Source organism: Cetorhinus maximus, chromosome 23 (assembly GCF_964194155.1).
Source record: "Cetorhinus maximus chromosome 23, sCetMax3.hap1.1, whole genome shotgun sequence".
In the NCBI taxonomy this organism is placed as follows: Eukaryota; Metazoa; Chordata; class Chondrichthyes; order Lamniformes; family Cetorhinidae; genus Cetorhinus; species Cetorhinus maximus.
The window spans coordinates 50,561,357-50,578,061 of NC_135901.1; the positions used below are offsets into that span (position 1 = coordinate 50,561,357).

Here is a 16,705-nt window from a genome sequence, read left to right on the forward strand (position 1 = left end):
AGCCATCTCTGATTTGACAAGAACACAATTGAGCTCGGAAGCTGCTGTTAGTCGTGGCTGAATGTTTAAGGTGATGGATTTCAAATCCATTGGGGTTTCCCCCTGTAGGTTTCAATCCTGCTGACTACAGTTCTCATTATTCCTAATTTTAACCAGGTGCCACCAACTTCATCCCTGCGGCCCTGTGAAACTGACAAGGCAACACACGGCAGAAATTCATCACTGAAAGTAACTGACACACATCAAATTCTGCCACTTTCATGTCGCATCTTTTAACTTCCTGTTCTCCATCTCAGACATTTCCAGGTCTATCAAATGTCATCCACCTGGAACTTCAGCCTCCACCTTATTTTACTGAATATGGTCGATTTTCCGTATGCTTAAGTTAATAGGTGGCTCCATAGCTCAGTGGTTACAGCACTTGACTTGTAAGTCAGAAGGCGTGAGTTCAATCCTCCCTGTGAACCTATGGGTAACCTTCAGCTGAGATGGCGAAGTTATGTGGAAAGCTGAGAGACTGCAGACCAATATAAAAGAAGCAATTTCATTTAAGTTAAAACATTGCGGATGTTGGAAATCTGTATTAAAAACAGTAAATGTTGGAAAAACTCACGATCTAACAGCATCTGTGAAGAGGGAAACAGAGTCAATGTCTCGAGCCCTTGTGACTCTTCAGAGCGAAAGAGAAGCAGAAATGTGATGGTGCTAATACTGTTATATGAGGGGTTGGATGGAGCAGGTGGGAAGGTCAGTGAGAGTTGGGGGCTCAGGAAGGGTTGACAAAGGAGTCAGGGACACAAGACAAAGGGAGTGTTAATGACAGCGGTAAGGGCGAAAAAAGATACTGATTGTGGCATAAAGGCAAGAAAGCAGAATGTGTGAACAGCAGAACAAGGATCAGCACTCTGTGAAAGAACAACTGACAGTTGGCCCTTTAGGGGCCTTCCTCCTCACTTTCCAAGGGCCAAAAAACTCCTTTCAGGTGAAGCAGTGCTTCACTTGCACCCCCTTTAATTTGATCCACTGCATACGCTGTTCCCAATGTGGTCTCCTCGACATTGGAGAGACCAAACGCAGACTGGATGACCACTTTGTGGAACACCTTTGGTCTGTCCGTAAGTATGACCCAGACCTTCCTGTCGCTTGCCATTTCAACACATCACCCTGCTCTCATGCCCACATGTCCGTCCTTGGCCTGCTGCAATGTTCCAGTGAAGCTCAACGCCAACTGGAGGAACAACACCACATCTTCCGATTAGGCACTTTACAGCCTGTCGGACTGAATATTGAGTTCAACAATTTCAGACTGTGAACTCTCTCCTCTAATTTCACCCTTTTTAAAATCTCGTTATAAAAATGTATTTTTATTTTTATTTACTTATATTTATTAATTTATTCATTATTTTATCCCCCCTTTTATCCCCTTTTCTATCCTTTTTCCCCAATCACCGCACTTCCCCCCACCCCAGCCCAAAATAGAGCTATCTGTTACTTGTTCTATGTTGCTCTTTCACAAAGTGCTGACCCTTGTTCTTCTATTCACACATTCTGCTTCCTTACTTTTATGCCACTATCCGCACCTTCTTCAGCCCTGACCACTGCCATTAACACTCCCTTTGTCTTGTGTCCATGACACATTTGTCAATCTCTCCTCCACCCCCACCTATCACTGACCTTCTATCCAATCTCGCCTGCTCTACCCGCCCCACACCGCCCCCCTCCCCGCCCCCTCCCCGCCCAGCTTGAATAGCATAAATTCTATCACTTTCTATTTCTTTTCAGGTCTGCAGGAGAGTCATACGGACTCGAAACGTTAACTCGGTTTCCCTCTCCACAGATTATGTCAGACCTGCTGAGTTTTGCCAGCATTTTCTGTTTTTATAATATATAAGAGGTGATTGGCTAACAAGATGACAGACGGAGAAAAATGTAGCAAAGTCTGAAGTTACTCACTTGGTCGTAAAAATAGTTTGAAAAAACAACAAAGCAGAACATGTTTGAAGAGGTGAGAAACTTGTGCTGATGTTCAAAGAGACTTGGCTGTACCTGTACAAAGAACACAGAAAGTTGCATCAGTCTCTGCAGAACAATTGGTCAGCGCGTTCTGCTGTTAACTGTAAAGTTTGGTGGTTCAGAGGCGAAGCCGTGAATATTTTTCCCCCATCAACATTCAGTGTCACTCAGATCCGGGTTGTCAATGGCGGTAAGAACATTTTCCACAAATGTTGCCAGTTCCACTGTTCTTCAATGAGTTTCGATTCAGGAAACTTTCGGCGTGCAAAGCAAATTTGATAACTACTAGACGACAAAAACAACACGCAGCTCCTTGCAGAACGACGTAGAATGTCAAACTGTGCTGTCTTATTGCAATTCAGAACCTTGGTTTGTGGAGGTACAATTTGGCTGAAAATCTTAGCCATGCGGCAGAAAAATTGATCTAACATTAGAATCATCAGATGACACAGCACATCAGCAGCTCATTCAACACCTCACACATGTACGAACGGCCTGACAACAAATCCGTCCCAATCTTTCTCTCTTTCTTCCAAGCCATGCATTTTTCAGAATATCATTCGAAACCTGGAGAAGTATAAATGTCACATGGTTTTGAGATGATGCATCCAGTTACTATTTAACAACAAACGGGAACGATGCAACCTTTCCTCACACTTAATTCTGTTAATGCTTCTACCCCTTTTCGAGCGGGGAAACTTTCCGTGTGTGAGAGACCGTGATCCCTATTACCCTACACAAACCCTGCAATGTAGCGGAGAAACTTTCCGTGTGTGAGAGACCGTGATCCCTATTACCCTACACAAGCCCTGCAATGTAGTGGGAAACTTTCCGTGTGTGAGAGACCGTGATCCCTATTACCCTACACAAACCCTGCAATGTAGTGGGAAACTTTCCGTGTGTGAGAGACGGTGATCCCTATTACCCTACACAAACCCTGCAATGTAAAGAGCCCAATTTAACACATAGAAGGCAGAGAGCCTGGAATTTTCAGATTGGAAAGCCGCAAGTAGTGGAGTGCCACAAGGATCAGTCCCAGGGACTCAATTATTTACTATCTATATTAATGACACGGAGGAGGGGACGGAGTGTAATGTATCCAAATTTTCTGACGATACAAAATAGGTGGGAGGTCAAATTGTGATGAGGACCTGAGGAATCTTCAAAGGGATATAGATAGGTTGAGTGAGTGGGCGAAAGTTGGCAGATGGAGTTTAATGTAGGGAAGTTTGAGATCATACACATTGTTAGGAAGAATCAAAAGGCAGAATATTATTTAAATGGAGGGAGACTCCAAAAAAGTGCAGCACAGAGGGATTTGGGTGTTCCTGTGCATGAAAGACAAAAATGACATGCAGGTGCAGCAAGTAATTTTGGCCTGTTTTGCTCGTGGTTGGAGTTTAAAAGTCGGGAAATCTTGTTACAGCTGTACAGGGTGTTGGTGAGGCCGCACCTGGAGTCTTGTGTACAGTTTTGGTCCCAAATTTAAGGAAGCATATATTAGTATTGCAGGCAGTTCAAAAGAGATTCACTAGGCTGATTCCTGGGATGAAGAGGTTGACTAATCAAGAACTGTGAAGCAGGTGAAGACTTTATTCATTAGAGTTTAGAATACTGAGGGGTGATCTTATTGAAACGTGCAAGATTCTGAGGAGGTTGACAGGGTAGATGTTGAGAAGATGTTTCCACTAATGGGGGAACCTACAACTAGGGGACATAGTTACAGAACCAGGGGCACTCATTTAAAACTGAGATGCGAAGGAATTTCTTCTCCCAGAGGATAGTGAATGTTTGGAATTCTTTACCCAAGTGAGTTGTGGAGGGTAGCTCACTGAGAGTATTTAAAGAGGAGGTAGATAGATTTTTGAAATATCGGGGATTGAGGGCTATGAGGAGCTGGCAGGAAAGAGGAGTTGAGGCCTGGGGCAGAGTAGCCATGATAATATTGAACAGCAGGGCAGGCTTGAGGGGCCGAACGTCCGAATGGCCGACTCCTGCTCCTATTATTAATGCTCTTCTGTTCTTATGAAACGTGTCTCTAGTGAAAGAGGTCTGAAACAAAAATAAAAGGCCCAGGTAGCATAGATAAGCCACGTGGTGAGGCTTGTGGGCAGCTTTATTGGTGTTCTGGTGGTCAGGATTCAGCACATTCACTGCTGCAGTCCGGGTTTAATTCCCAGTCAGGGAATGGAGATTTACTGATCTCGGGCAAACTGTTAAAATGAGTCTGGGTTGTTTCTTGCTGAAAAACAGAAGACGCTCATCACTGCCAGAATCAGTGGAGTGACAGCTGGAGTTCTGCCTCAGAGCTGGAAATGTCACCCGTGCAACAGGTCGAGAACAAATATAGAGGTGAAGATAGGGAATGAGAGAAGGTCTGTGATAGGTTGCAAAGCCCTAACCAGAGAGATGTTTGTGCAAGGCAAAATATAGCGGAAATAAGGGAGGCTTTACTGTTTCCACCAACACATATACCTCCCAGATTTGGTTCCATATCTCGTGTTAAATGAGAAGAAAGCTTCTCGCTGAAGCTTCCACTTTTTAGCTGCACCTCCTTCCAAACATTGCAAACTCCCCCTGCACCTTCCATCTTGATATTTTTCTCTGTGATATTTTGACATGAAACTGCACAACCAATGTGAATAAAGTTTCTGATGGGAAAAATATGTTCATGCCCTTGGGGAACTGAACCACATTGACACACACAGAGGAACAAACACAGACATATACACCGAGAGTGACAAAGGGCAAGGGATTATCTCTAAGGAGAGACAAACACCCAGAAATCAAGCCTGACACCAACCTGGTTCCGTTTTTGTTCCATTTCTCGCTGCAATTTTTGTGAATGTTTGCAGGCGAATAGACATTCGAGAACGCTGGAGGTTTTAGATGGTTTTATTCAACTTATTCGGACAATTAATTGTGCAGATACACTGTAAAATTCAGGAATGATAAGAAGCGTAATTGGCAGGATTCCAGCCTACCTGTGGAGGTCCCAATGCATTCAAAACATGCAGCCTTAAACACTCAGTCACGAATCCAAGCCCCAGATTTGTATTAATGATGTTTGTATAAAATCATAGACGGCTACATCTGACGGTCATTCAGCATGTCGACTCTCTGGAAGAGCAAGTCAACTACTGTAATTCCGCACCCCGCCTTTTCCCTCCAGAAATTCATATTTATATCGCCTCTCCTCGTTCTTCCCATCAAAATAAAACACCGCACACTCCGCTGGTGTCTGTCGACCTGTTGGTTTGAATGGGGCTGCTGCAGATCCCAAACGATACAGTACCTGACCCTTGGCAGTGGTGGGATTCGAACCCACGCCTGCGTAGAGACTGGAACCTTAATCCAGCGCCTTAGACCGCTCGGCCACACTACCACGTGACCTAGTGCTGCTCCTAATTCCTTCACTGATATTATCATCGAAATAGAACAGAAGCAAAGGAGCAGAAATAGGTCATTGGGAAACTCGAACCAGCTCCGCCAGTTAATCAGATCATCCTGCACTTTGTAACATACAGAAATCATCTCCACTATTAACTTCATTATTTCAATGTTTCACTATTTCAATGTTTCAGATTATGTGTTTTATTCCCTGTGGTGACTGTGTGTGTTTGCTCAATGAAATGTTGGTAAAAGGTATCGACTGAGGAAAATGAGGAGATGATTGGTCAGAATAGACATTTGTTTTCAGAAAATTCGATCCGAAGTCAACTATTTTTAAAATTTGAATAATTGTAAAAGAATTCAGAGTCCAACCCTTCATCTCAATGAGTCAGGGAATCTTTGTTAATTTTCACACACTGAGCAAGGACACGGCAGCAGCTCCTGCGCCTCTTTCAATATTGTTTCTCTTAACTCAGAGTTTTCAAAAGGGAATTGGACAATGATTTGAAAGGGAAAAAAATTCAGGGTTATGGAAAGAGACAAATAAATTGAGATTAACTCGAAAGCTCTTTGTGGAAAACTGACATGGATACTATGGGCCTCTTGTACAGTTGTGCCTTTTGATGATGACATTATTGGATCAGTCTGTCTCCAGCATCCCGAAAGAGAGCAGCTGAATTCCATGTCTTCAAAATAAAGACTCAATGTGTTGCCGCATGATGACACCGCTTAACATTTTACTGAGACCCATTGAGCTTTTCTCCTGTCCCCTGTTTCTGCAGGGCAGTGGTTATCATGTTTATCTAATATGTGAAGAATTGCCTCGTTCGAAACTGGCCAGAACCATCATCAAAACTTGCAGATTGAAGTTTGTTAAAGACAGCAGGATGTGGTCATGTGTCCTGGTCACTGTTTATCTTTCGATCAAGATTATAAGATCTGCACATTGTCAAGTCCCTGGCTTTGGGTGTTTGTTGAGCAGCGATTGGCTGCCGTACTCCCTGCATGAAAACAATGACTCTCCTTCAGAAAGTACTTCAATAAAACCAAAATACTGGAAATCTGAAATAAAAACATAAAATGCAGGTAGAACTCAGCAGGTCTGAGAGTGTCTGTGGAAAGCAAAACCTGCTGAGTTTCTCCAGTATTTTCTGTTTTTATTTCAAAAAGTGCTTAATTGGCTTGAAAGTGGTTTCAGACATCCGTTGGTCAGGAAAAGCGCTGTATAAATGCAAGTCTGTCTTTCCTTAACTATCTTTAAATCCCAATCCTCTGGTTACTGACCCCCGTCAGTGGAAAGAGTATCTCCCTCTCTGCAACATCCAGCCGCCCGTCCCCACTGCCCCCACCCACATTATTTCGAACAGCTCCATGAAATCTCCACTTAAACTTCTTTGCTCTGAAGAGAACAATCCCGGTCTCTATAATCTCTCCACAAAACTGAATTTCCTCATTCCTGGACACGATGCAAGGCAATTGAGATGAGATTTTGGAAAATATTGTCAGTTGGCAGGTGGGAAAATGGAGAAGGAACCAAAACAGAAAACCCAGTCTCCAGCTTTGTGAATCTTTAGAAACTCTTTGGGAACCGGAATTAGAGGAGAATGAAGGGTGAACTGTCTGACTGACCAGAGACAGTCAAGGCACCTTTCCCTTCTTTAAGACGCTGGAATATTGACTCTGATGTTATCAGTGAAATGAACTGATCTGAGACATTGACAGCGTTCTCGTTACTGCACATCAGGAATTCAAACCTAATTTCGGCTTCGGGACAATGAGAATATTTGGTAACAGTTAAGACATGCAAAGGATCGAAGGGAGACGGCACCAGTTGTAGGGGAGCTGGTTCCCGGTGACATGGATGTATCTGCAGTGGGTTGGATCAGACTGTTTCCATTTATCCACAATGAATGCATCACTCTTTATTTTGGAAGAGTAAAAATGATAGAGAATTGTCATTCCAGTAGCAGCAATCTGAAGATTTAACTCACTGATACCCTGGGTAAAGTCTTCATCAGTCTCTGTGGCGCAATTGGTCAGCGCGTTCGGATGTTAACCGAAAGGTTGGTGGTTCGAGACCACTCAGAGGCTAAGCTTTTACTGTTTTCTCACCATCGGCATTATCACACAGTTCCGGGCTGTCATTGGCTACTTGCGCTGAAACGAAAGACCCCCAAAATTTTGCCAGTTCCACTGTTATTAAGTGAGCTCCCAGGTAAGTGCCTTTTTTCGAATATTAATTTCAAATATAATGAGAAAACAATTAGACATACCATGTACCGATATCTAGCACATTGGAATTTTATGAAATTTATTACATTGGATTGAAACAAACCCATCAATGATTCTCTCTTCCTCAGCTCCACAATGAGTAAGACAGGGAAAAGCAGAAAAGCAGCAATATTCCGGCCCTGCACTCTCCAATCACCCGCTGCCAGCAGAAAGCGGCGACTGCAGATTCCATCAGCGGGTTACTGCCCATCCCTGGAACGCAAGATACTCCAACCCGGGCCAAACTTCCCAAAACGCCGAGCACAGGCTCAGGAAAGCATAGGTAGATTATATCCCGGTCACTAAACCTCCGAGCAGCATTTACAGAATACCCGAGTTAGTGAGTCACAAATAAAAGTCACACAAACTTTCTAAATGTTTTCATTGTAAAATTCCTTCATTTTATTGATAAGTTAACTGTTGTGAATCTGAAAATGTGCACCATGGGATTTGTGTTACTGAGTGACGTTTTTCCATTGTTTGTCCGTCAGGTTTGTAATTCAAATTGTGTTGGATATTGAAGCGATCCTGATTTCAAAATGAGGTCACAAAGCAGCTAAACATTATATCCAGAAACAAATCCTGGGGAAAATGGATCACAATGTTTGGAAGGAGGTGCAGCTGAGAAGCGGAAACTGTGAATGATGTAATTGATGAATGAATGAAAAGCATTGGCTTCTTGGTCAATCACCATAGCCGAGTGGTTAAATGGATGGTTCTAATTTCCATTGGAGTCTCCGCAGGTAAATTCAAACCTTACCGAATGTTCTTCCTTTATTGTTGATTTCAACCAGGTGTCCACAGAACTCTCGGATCAATGGAAGAAAAAATATCTAAAAATTCTCCTGATTTTTGGACTCTAAGGGAATGAAGGGCGATCGGGATTGGGTGAGAAATTGGTGTTGAGGTTGGGGATCCGCCATGATCTTGTTAAGTGACGGAGGAGGCTTATGGGGCCTTATGAAGTATTCCTGATTCTTTGCTCCTGTTCTATTTGAGTAGCAATACCAGCCAAGGTGATGGGCACTAATAGCTTGAGTTCGGTAGATTCGCTCTAGGTGGTTGAAGATGTCACTCTTCATTGAGTGGTGAAAACGATGCTTTTAAAATCCGCTGGGGTTTCCCGAGGAAAGTTCAAATCTTACCAACAGTGCTTCTTATTATTGTTGATTTCAACCAGGTGTCCACAGAACTCTCGGATCAATGGAAGAAAAAGCATCCAAAAATTCTCCTGATTTTTGGACTCTAAGGGAATGAAGGGCGATCGGGATCGGGTGAGAAATTGGTGTTGAGGTTGGGGATCCGCCATGATCTTATTAAGTGACGGAGGAGGCTTATGGGGCCTTATGACGTATTGTTACTGCTTTGATTCTGTTCTGTTTCAGTAACAATGGGCAATAGCATCCTGAGCTCGGTAATTCAGCTGAGATGTTGTAGGTGCTGGTTTAAGGTTTCATTCTTTATTGAGGCGTGGTTTCTGGTCCCACTTCTGCTAAAATTGTGCTGTTGGTCGAAAAGGTGCCAGCTCGCAGTTAGAGCAGGTGTGTGCGGTGTTTCACTTTAACAGGAAGAACGAGGAGACACAATAAAAATATAAATGGCTGTGGGGAAAATGTGGGGTTGTCGAATTAGCTAAATTCCTCTTCCATATACTGGCATGGACAGACTGGGCCGAATTTCCTCCTCCCTTGTTGTAACCATCTATAATTTTATACCAACAACACTAAACCCTCCATAGGACCAGTCATCGTGGCCGAGTGGTTCAGGTGATGGAGTCCAGACCCAGTCAAGGCGATGTGGAATAGCATCGTGAGCTTGGTAGCGCAGCTGTTGTGGTTGTTAATGGTTTAAGGTCTCATTTTTATTGAGGCGTGGTTTCAAATCCCAGTGCTGTTAAAATTGCCCTATTGGTCGAAAAGGTGCCAGCTCACAGTTAAAGCAGGTGTGTACCGTGTTTCACTTTAACAGTAACACTGAGGAGAGACAATAAAAATATAAATGGCTGCGGAGAAAAGGCGGGATTGCTGAATTCCTCTTCCGTGAGATTGCACGGACACGATGGGCCGAATGTCCTCCTTCTCTGCTATGGCCGCCTACAACTTTATACCAACAAAATTACCCTCTGCAGAGGGGCAGTCATCGTAGCCGGGTGGTTAGGCGATGGAGTCTAAATCCATTGGAGTTTCCTGCTTCTCATTATTCCTGGTTTTATTCTGTGACTACAAAGTTAATTATCGGTTATATTGAATAAAATCCATCAAAACAAGTGGACGTTTTCCTATTTCTGTTCATTCACGAAACCTGCAGTGGAAATGGAGCAAAACCTGGTGTCATGCTTGCTTTCTGGCAGTTTGTCTCTCCTTAGCGACAAACCCTTGCCCTCTGTCAGTCTCGGTGTTTATCCCCGTGCGTGTTCCTCTGTGTGTGTCAATGTGGTTCAGTTCCCGAGGAGGTGAACACATTTTTACCATCACAAACTGTATTCACATTAGTTGTGCAGCTTCAGATGAAAATGTTACAGAGAAAAATATCAGGATGAAAGATGCAAGAGGAGTTTGCAATGTTTGGAAGGAGGTGCAGCTAAGAAGTGGAAGATATGAATGATGTTATTGATGATTGAGAGGAATGTATTGCAACCTTGGGGCTTGTGTAGTTCGATTACATTCTACACTTTGAAATTCAGAACAAGCTGAGGCTCCAGGTGGAAATCAACAGTTGTCTCCATGTATGTTGGGATATGAGATACATATGTTATGTGTGTCCGGCTAGTTCAACTGGTAGATCAAAGGCTCTAAATCTCAGGGTCGTGAGCTCGCCGCACGTTGAGTGCAGCTTCTTTCAAACAAATAACCACCAACCTCTGTTCCTTTGAAACTGGCACAAGACGGATTTTCACCACTCATTCAAAGCACTTCCATGTCACATCTCTTTCTATCTCACCTCCAGCTCTCTCCGCCCTTCCAGGAGCTGTTTGACCACACACAGTTAGTTAGTGCGAACGTAATACACAACTTGATCGATTTACAGATAACAGGCTAAAGAGACACCAGGATCTTCCTGATTCTCCCAGGTACTGATTACAGGAATGTGCACAGTGCCGATTATCCACAGTCACACTCTCCTTCCAGTCTTGTCTACGTTGTTCAGCTTTGAAATTTCTCGTATTTTCGCACTGGATTTCATTGTGAAGAAAGCAGAGCTGTGATAAGCTTATATTGTTCAGCAGATATACTGCAAGAAGTTACATAACAGGCTGATGGTAACAGTGCTCTTTGGTCGCGGTGAGCTCCACTGAAGGATTGGCACCAATAATGTGTCGTTCAATTAGTCTTGTGATTGGTTGATCCATCAGGAGTGATATTTTTGTCAATGCAAACAGTAGGCACCAGAATTTTCCCTTCTCCCACCCATATTTTGCCTGGCACCACCATCCCTGTGGCCAGTGCTTTGCAAACAGCCCTTCTTTTGTCCTTCTTTCACTCCGCTTCTATCTTTGTTCCCGGCCTGTTCTAAGTGTGATATTTCCAGCTCTGAGGCTAAACTTAAATTGATTCTGGTGGAGCTGCTAAATGTTTTCAATCAATAAGTAATTAATACTCATTTTGACAATTCCACAAGATCAATAAAATTGCATTTCCTGACCGGGAATCGAACCCGGGCCGCGGCGGTGAAAGCGCCGAATCCTGACCACTAGACCACCAGGTTAACTGGCAAATTTTCGTTTCCGTTTCATTTATTGACGCTGCTTTTATCCATGTTTCCATTTTAAATGCAATGAATTCTTCAGTCAATTACAACAACGGTTTCTGTGAGCTGGGACATGAAATTGACAGTGAGGTGAAATATCCCCACAAGCTGCTCATGTGTAACTGTCAATTCCCTAAACCCACCAACCTGATCACTGCGGCTGTTGTGAAACTGACAAGGGAACACATGGCAGACATTCATCACTGAAAGTAACTGACACACTTCTAAACACTTTCATGTCGCATCTGTTTCTGCTTCTGCCCCTGCCTCGCCTCCAGCTCCCTCTGCCCGTCCAGCTCCCAGGTCAATTAGCTGTTTGATGCAGACACAGTCAGTTCATGAACCCAAGCTTTCCTTGGAAAGCAGGGACAGAGATTGTGGGACCCAAGGATTTTAGAAAGAAGGGGTTTGCAGATGACATGGTAAAGATAATCTGGGAACTCATCTTCCTGATTCTCCCAGACACTGATGACAGGAATGTGCAGAGTGCCGATTATCCAGAGTCGCAGGCTCCTTCCAGTCTTGTGCACGTAGTTGAGCTTTGAACCCACTCGCAAAAGTGGATTATAAAATGGCAGAATGAGTGTGAAAGAAGTGGTGTTGGGAAATATCAAATTATAGAAAGTTACAGCAAAGGAAGAGGCCATTCAGCCCTGTGTGCTGCTTTCAAAGAACTCCAAAGAAGAGTCACACGGAATTGAAACATTAATTCTTTTTCTCTCTCCAGAAATATTGCCAGACATGCTGAATTTTTCAAGAATTTTCTTTTTTAACTCAGATTTCCCGCATCCACAGTATTTTGCTTTTATCTCTGGGTTTCTAGCCCAGTGACAAGGCCAATACGCCATCTCCTGAATGCTCTGATATGATATGGACATGTTTTCCCGAAGGAAGTGCTGTTAGTAGCGGACGAGTGTTGAGGGCGATGGTTCTGACATCCATCGGGGTTTCCCCAATGTTGGTTTGCTGACTGCGGTTCTTATTATTCCCGATGTTGACCAACAGAATTAGTTATCGGATAAATAGAATCAAACAAAAACTTCCGCGCTTTCTTATTTCCATTCATCTGCAAGGATTTGCGAAATCTGCAGACGGAAATGGAGTAAAACTGAGCGAGTTTGGTGACATCCTATCTTTCTGGATGTTTGTCGCTCCTTAGCCCTCTGTCACTGTCGATGTATTTGTCTGTGAGTGTCCCGCTGTGTGTGTCAATGTGGTTCAGTTCCTCGTTTTTAGCAATCCCCACTTTATTCACCTTACTTGTGTGGCTTCATATTAAAATCGTACAGAGAAAATAAAAACCGGCTTAAAAGGTTCAGGAGGAATTTTCTTTCTGTATTTCTGAGTGGAGACTGTTCAGTTACTAAGTGTCCGTATGTTACAAAGCGGAGGGCGATTGAAATTTTCACTGAGCAACATTTAAACAGACACCGAGTCCCTGTGGTCGAGTGGTTAAGGCAATGGACACATCGAGAGAATGAATTTGTAAATACAAACAGTCCAAACTGATACCCCTCGGACATTAGGAACTGTATTTATTCTCGAAGCTGTTCCACGTGTGACATTTGCAGCTCTGATGTAAAACTTCAACTCTCACTCCACTGATTCGGGCGGAGCTCTTGTGCGTTTCCGTTTTCAATCAATAAGTAAATCAGTCCTGTTTTAACAGTTTGTACCAGATCAATAAACCTTCATTGCCTGGCCGGGAATCGAGTCCGGGCCACGGCGGTGAAAGGGCCGAATCCTTACCTCTAAATCACGAGTAAAGCTGTCTAGAACTCTTGCAACGTGCTTTATCTGGGCCACATTTGCCATTGTTCAGACACTTTCACCGGAGGTGTTTTTAAGGGGTAGCTGCAGTGAAGGATTGGCACCAATATCGTGTCGTTCAACTGGTCTGGTTCCAAATCCTGCTCAGGAATTTAAGAAAAGCTTTGAGTTTGCTCAGTGTCTTGACTTCAAAAGCGAGGATGTAAGAAAGTACATTCCCCCAAGCGTGTAATAAAATGTCGGAATGACTGGGTAATTATGCTGGGAAACGTAAAATTATAGACAGTTACAGCAAAGAAAGAGGCCATTCGGCCTGGCGCGCTGCTTTCAAAGAGCAGTTGTGATTGGTTGGTCAGGAGTGATATTTGTGTCAGTGTAAACAGTCGGCAGTAAAATCTCTCACATCACCGTGGCAGACATTCATCACTGAAAGCAACTGAACACTTCAAATTCTGCCGCTTTCATGTCGCATCTTTAACTTCCTGTTCTCCCTTTCAGGCATTTCCAGGTCTATCAAATATCATTCATGCAGAATGTTGTCCTGTTCCTCGTTCAACTAGGAGACTTACTGTGAGCGGTATAGTATAGTTGGCTCCATAGCTCAGTGGTTTAGAGCACTGGTCTTGTAAACCAGGGGTCGTGAGTTCAATTCTCACTGGGGCCTGCGATTAATTTTTATGAAATTTGGTAACAAGGTAACTTTTGAGCAGAGCACTGTAAATCCAAAATCAAAAAATACCTGGAAAAACTCAGCAGGTCCGACAGCATCTGCGGAGAGGAATATAGTTAATGTTTCGAGTCTGTATGGCTCTTCAACAAAACCTGTATCGGAAGGTCATGTCAGTGGGCAACAAGATGGCAGATGCAATATAAAGTCGGCAGGTGCGATTATGTTCACTTGGTTATAAAAATGAGAACAACAGAATGCTTTTAAAATGTGAGAAATCTGTAAGTGCTGATGTTCAAAGAAACTTGGCTGTGCTTGTACAAGCAAAGTAGAAAGTTAGCATGCAGGATCAGCATGTTGGCCTTTATTGCAAGGGGATTGGAGAGCAAGAATAAAGAAGTCTTGCTACAGGGTTTCGGTGAGACGGCATCTGGAATCCCGTGTGCTGTTTTCATCTCCACATTTATAAAAAAATAGACTTGCATTGGGGACGGTGCAGGGAAGGTTCACTAAATTGATCTCTGGAATGTGCTGGTTGTCCTAAAATGAAAGGATTTTATTCTCTGGAGTTTAGAAGAATGAAAACTAATCTGATTGAAACCTGTAAAATTCTGAGAGGGCTTGACAGGGTAGACACAGGGATTGTTTCCGCTGGTCAGGGAGTCTAAAACACTGGGGCACAGTCTCAGGGTAAAGGGTCGATAATTTCGGGCTGAGATGAGGAGAAATTACTTCATCCAAAGGGTTGTGAATCTTTGAATTCTCTACCCAGAGGGTTGTGGATGTTCCATCATTGAATACATTTAAGGCCGGGATGGATAGATGTTTGGTCTCTCAGGGGACTAAGGGATATGGGGAACGGGCAGGATAATGGAGTTGAAGCCCAAGATCAGCCATGATCGAATTGAATGATGGGACAAGCTCGATGGGCCGTGTGATCTACTCCTGCTGCTATTTCTTGTGATCATATCTATAATAAAGACAGTAATTCATGCTATAATAAAAACAGAATGTATTATTGGAAGTTCTCAGCGGGTCTGACAACAAATATGAAGGGAGAAACAGAGTGAAGGTTTCGAGTCTAATTTGACACTTTTTCAAACCATAAATTGGCTGCTAGTTATGACATTTTGCACAACATCAAGACAGAATTGAACCCAGGCGGTGAAAGCACCGAGGCTGAACCACTAGAGAGTTAGTTTCCAACTGAAGGTTTAATGGTTTAAGAAATCCTAGGGTCAAGTAGACTCCCTCTCTTCCTGCTTCTACTCATATTACCGACATAATTCTGCTTTGTGTCCTTTGGCTACAAGGAAATGTTGTCCAAACTTTGCCAGCCCTGCTGTTATTCGGTAAATTCTCACACAACTATTGTGTGTCTCCAAATATTGCGTGCAGTTCTGGAATCCGCATCATAGGAAGGGTGTGATTGCACTGGAGAGAGTGCAGAGGAGATTTACCAAGATGTTGCCTGGGCTGGAGAGTTTTAATTATGAGGAGAGATTAGATAGGCAGGGGTTATTTTCCTTGGAGCAGAGGAGATTGAGCGGGGACATGACTGAGGTGTATAAAATTATGAGGGGCATAGATAGAGTAGACAGGAAGGAACATTTCCCCTAGGTGGAGGGATCAATAACAAGGGGGCCTAGATTTAAGAAAAGGGGAAGGAGGTTTAGAGGGGATGTAAGTAAGAATTATTTCACCCAGAGGTTAGTGGAAATCTGGAACTCACTGCCTGAAAGGGTGGTAGAGGCAGAAACCCTCATAACATTCAAAAAGTATTTGAATGTACACTTGCGATGCCATGGCATAGAAGGCTATGGGCCTAGTGCTGGAAAATGGGATTAGAACAGTTAGGTACTTGTTTGACGGTGCAGATTCGATGGGCTGAAGTTCCTCTTTCTGTGCTGTAGACCTTTATGACCCTATGACTAAATAGATTTATGAATATTCATTTCAAATAACGCGAGAAACTGAAAGAAACATGTGCATAACATCCAACCTATTACAAAGATTGGGTTCAAAGCAACGAATAGAAATTGACTGTCAAATTGCATATATAGAACTGGAACACACCATCACAACGAATGAATCCATTGTCTATTAAAATGTTGCTCAGTGAAAATTTCAATCATCCTCCGCTGTGTAACATACAGGCACTGAGTCAATAAGCAGTCTCCACTCAAATAAACACAAAGGGTCAATCTCCTCTTGCAACTTTTCAACCTGTTGTTATTTTCTGTACCATTTACCATGAAGATATAATACGAAAGTGAATAAGGTTTGCGATGGTAAAAAATGTGTTCACTCCTCGGTGAACTGAACCACATTGAGACACACAGACACATGCAGCGTGAGTAATAGTGGGCAAGGTTTTATCTCTAAGGAGAGAAAAAAACTCTCAGAACGCAAGTATGGCACAAATTAGTTCAGTTTTGTATCATTTCTGACTGCAAATTCCGTGAATGCTTCTGGGTCAACAGAAATGAAGCAACATGGAAGTGAAGCAGGAAAACCATACGGGAACGTTTGGAAGGTGCTGATTCCATTTAACCAATAGGTCATTCTGGAGGCAGCAAAACGAAGGAACAGCGAGAAGTCCAGTCAGCAGGACTCTAACCCACGTGGGGAGGCCCCAATGGATTTCAAATCCATCCCTTTAACCACTCAGACACGGCTGCAGGCCTTATACCAGCGTCATTGTTGTTCATGTAAAATCCTGGAATGGTTACAGCAGAGAATGAGAACATTCAGCCCCACCTATTCCCAGTCACCCTGCAATTCCTACAGCCTCCCTTGTTCTACCTACCAAGACGAACCACGTCATATGTCAAATACACCGAG

The 16,705-nt window shown here is 43.3% G+C and overlaps 1 long non-coding RNA gene and 4 other non-coding genes across 5 annotated transcripts in view; 3 read left to right on the plus strand and 2 right to left on the minus strand.

Annotated features, from left to right (window-relative positions):
- LOC144698290 (uncharacterized) overlaps positions 1 to 16,705 on the plus strand; it is a 493,807-nt gene that overhangs the window by 147,932 nt on the left and 329,170 nt on the right. The gene's annotated exons all lie outside the window — the stretch shown is intronic.
- Positions 5,317 to 5,398, minus strand: trnal-aag (transfer RNA leucine (anticodon AAG)). The gene has a single exon. It is a non-coding gene; the product is annotated as a tRNA-Leu (tRNA).
- Positions 7,424 to 7,497, plus strand: trnan-guu (transfer RNA asparagine (anticodon GUU)). Its single transcript has one exon. It is a non-coding gene; the product is annotated as a tRNA-Asn (tRNA).
- Positions 11,309 to 11,382, minus strand: trnae-uuc (transfer RNA glutamic acid (anticodon UUC)). Its single transcript has one exon. It is a non-coding gene; the product is annotated as a tRNA-Glu (tRNA).
- On the plus strand, positions 13,785 to 13,858 carry trnat-ugu (transfer RNA threonine (anticodon UGU)). The gene has a single exon. It is a non-coding gene; the product is annotated as a tRNA-Thr (tRNA).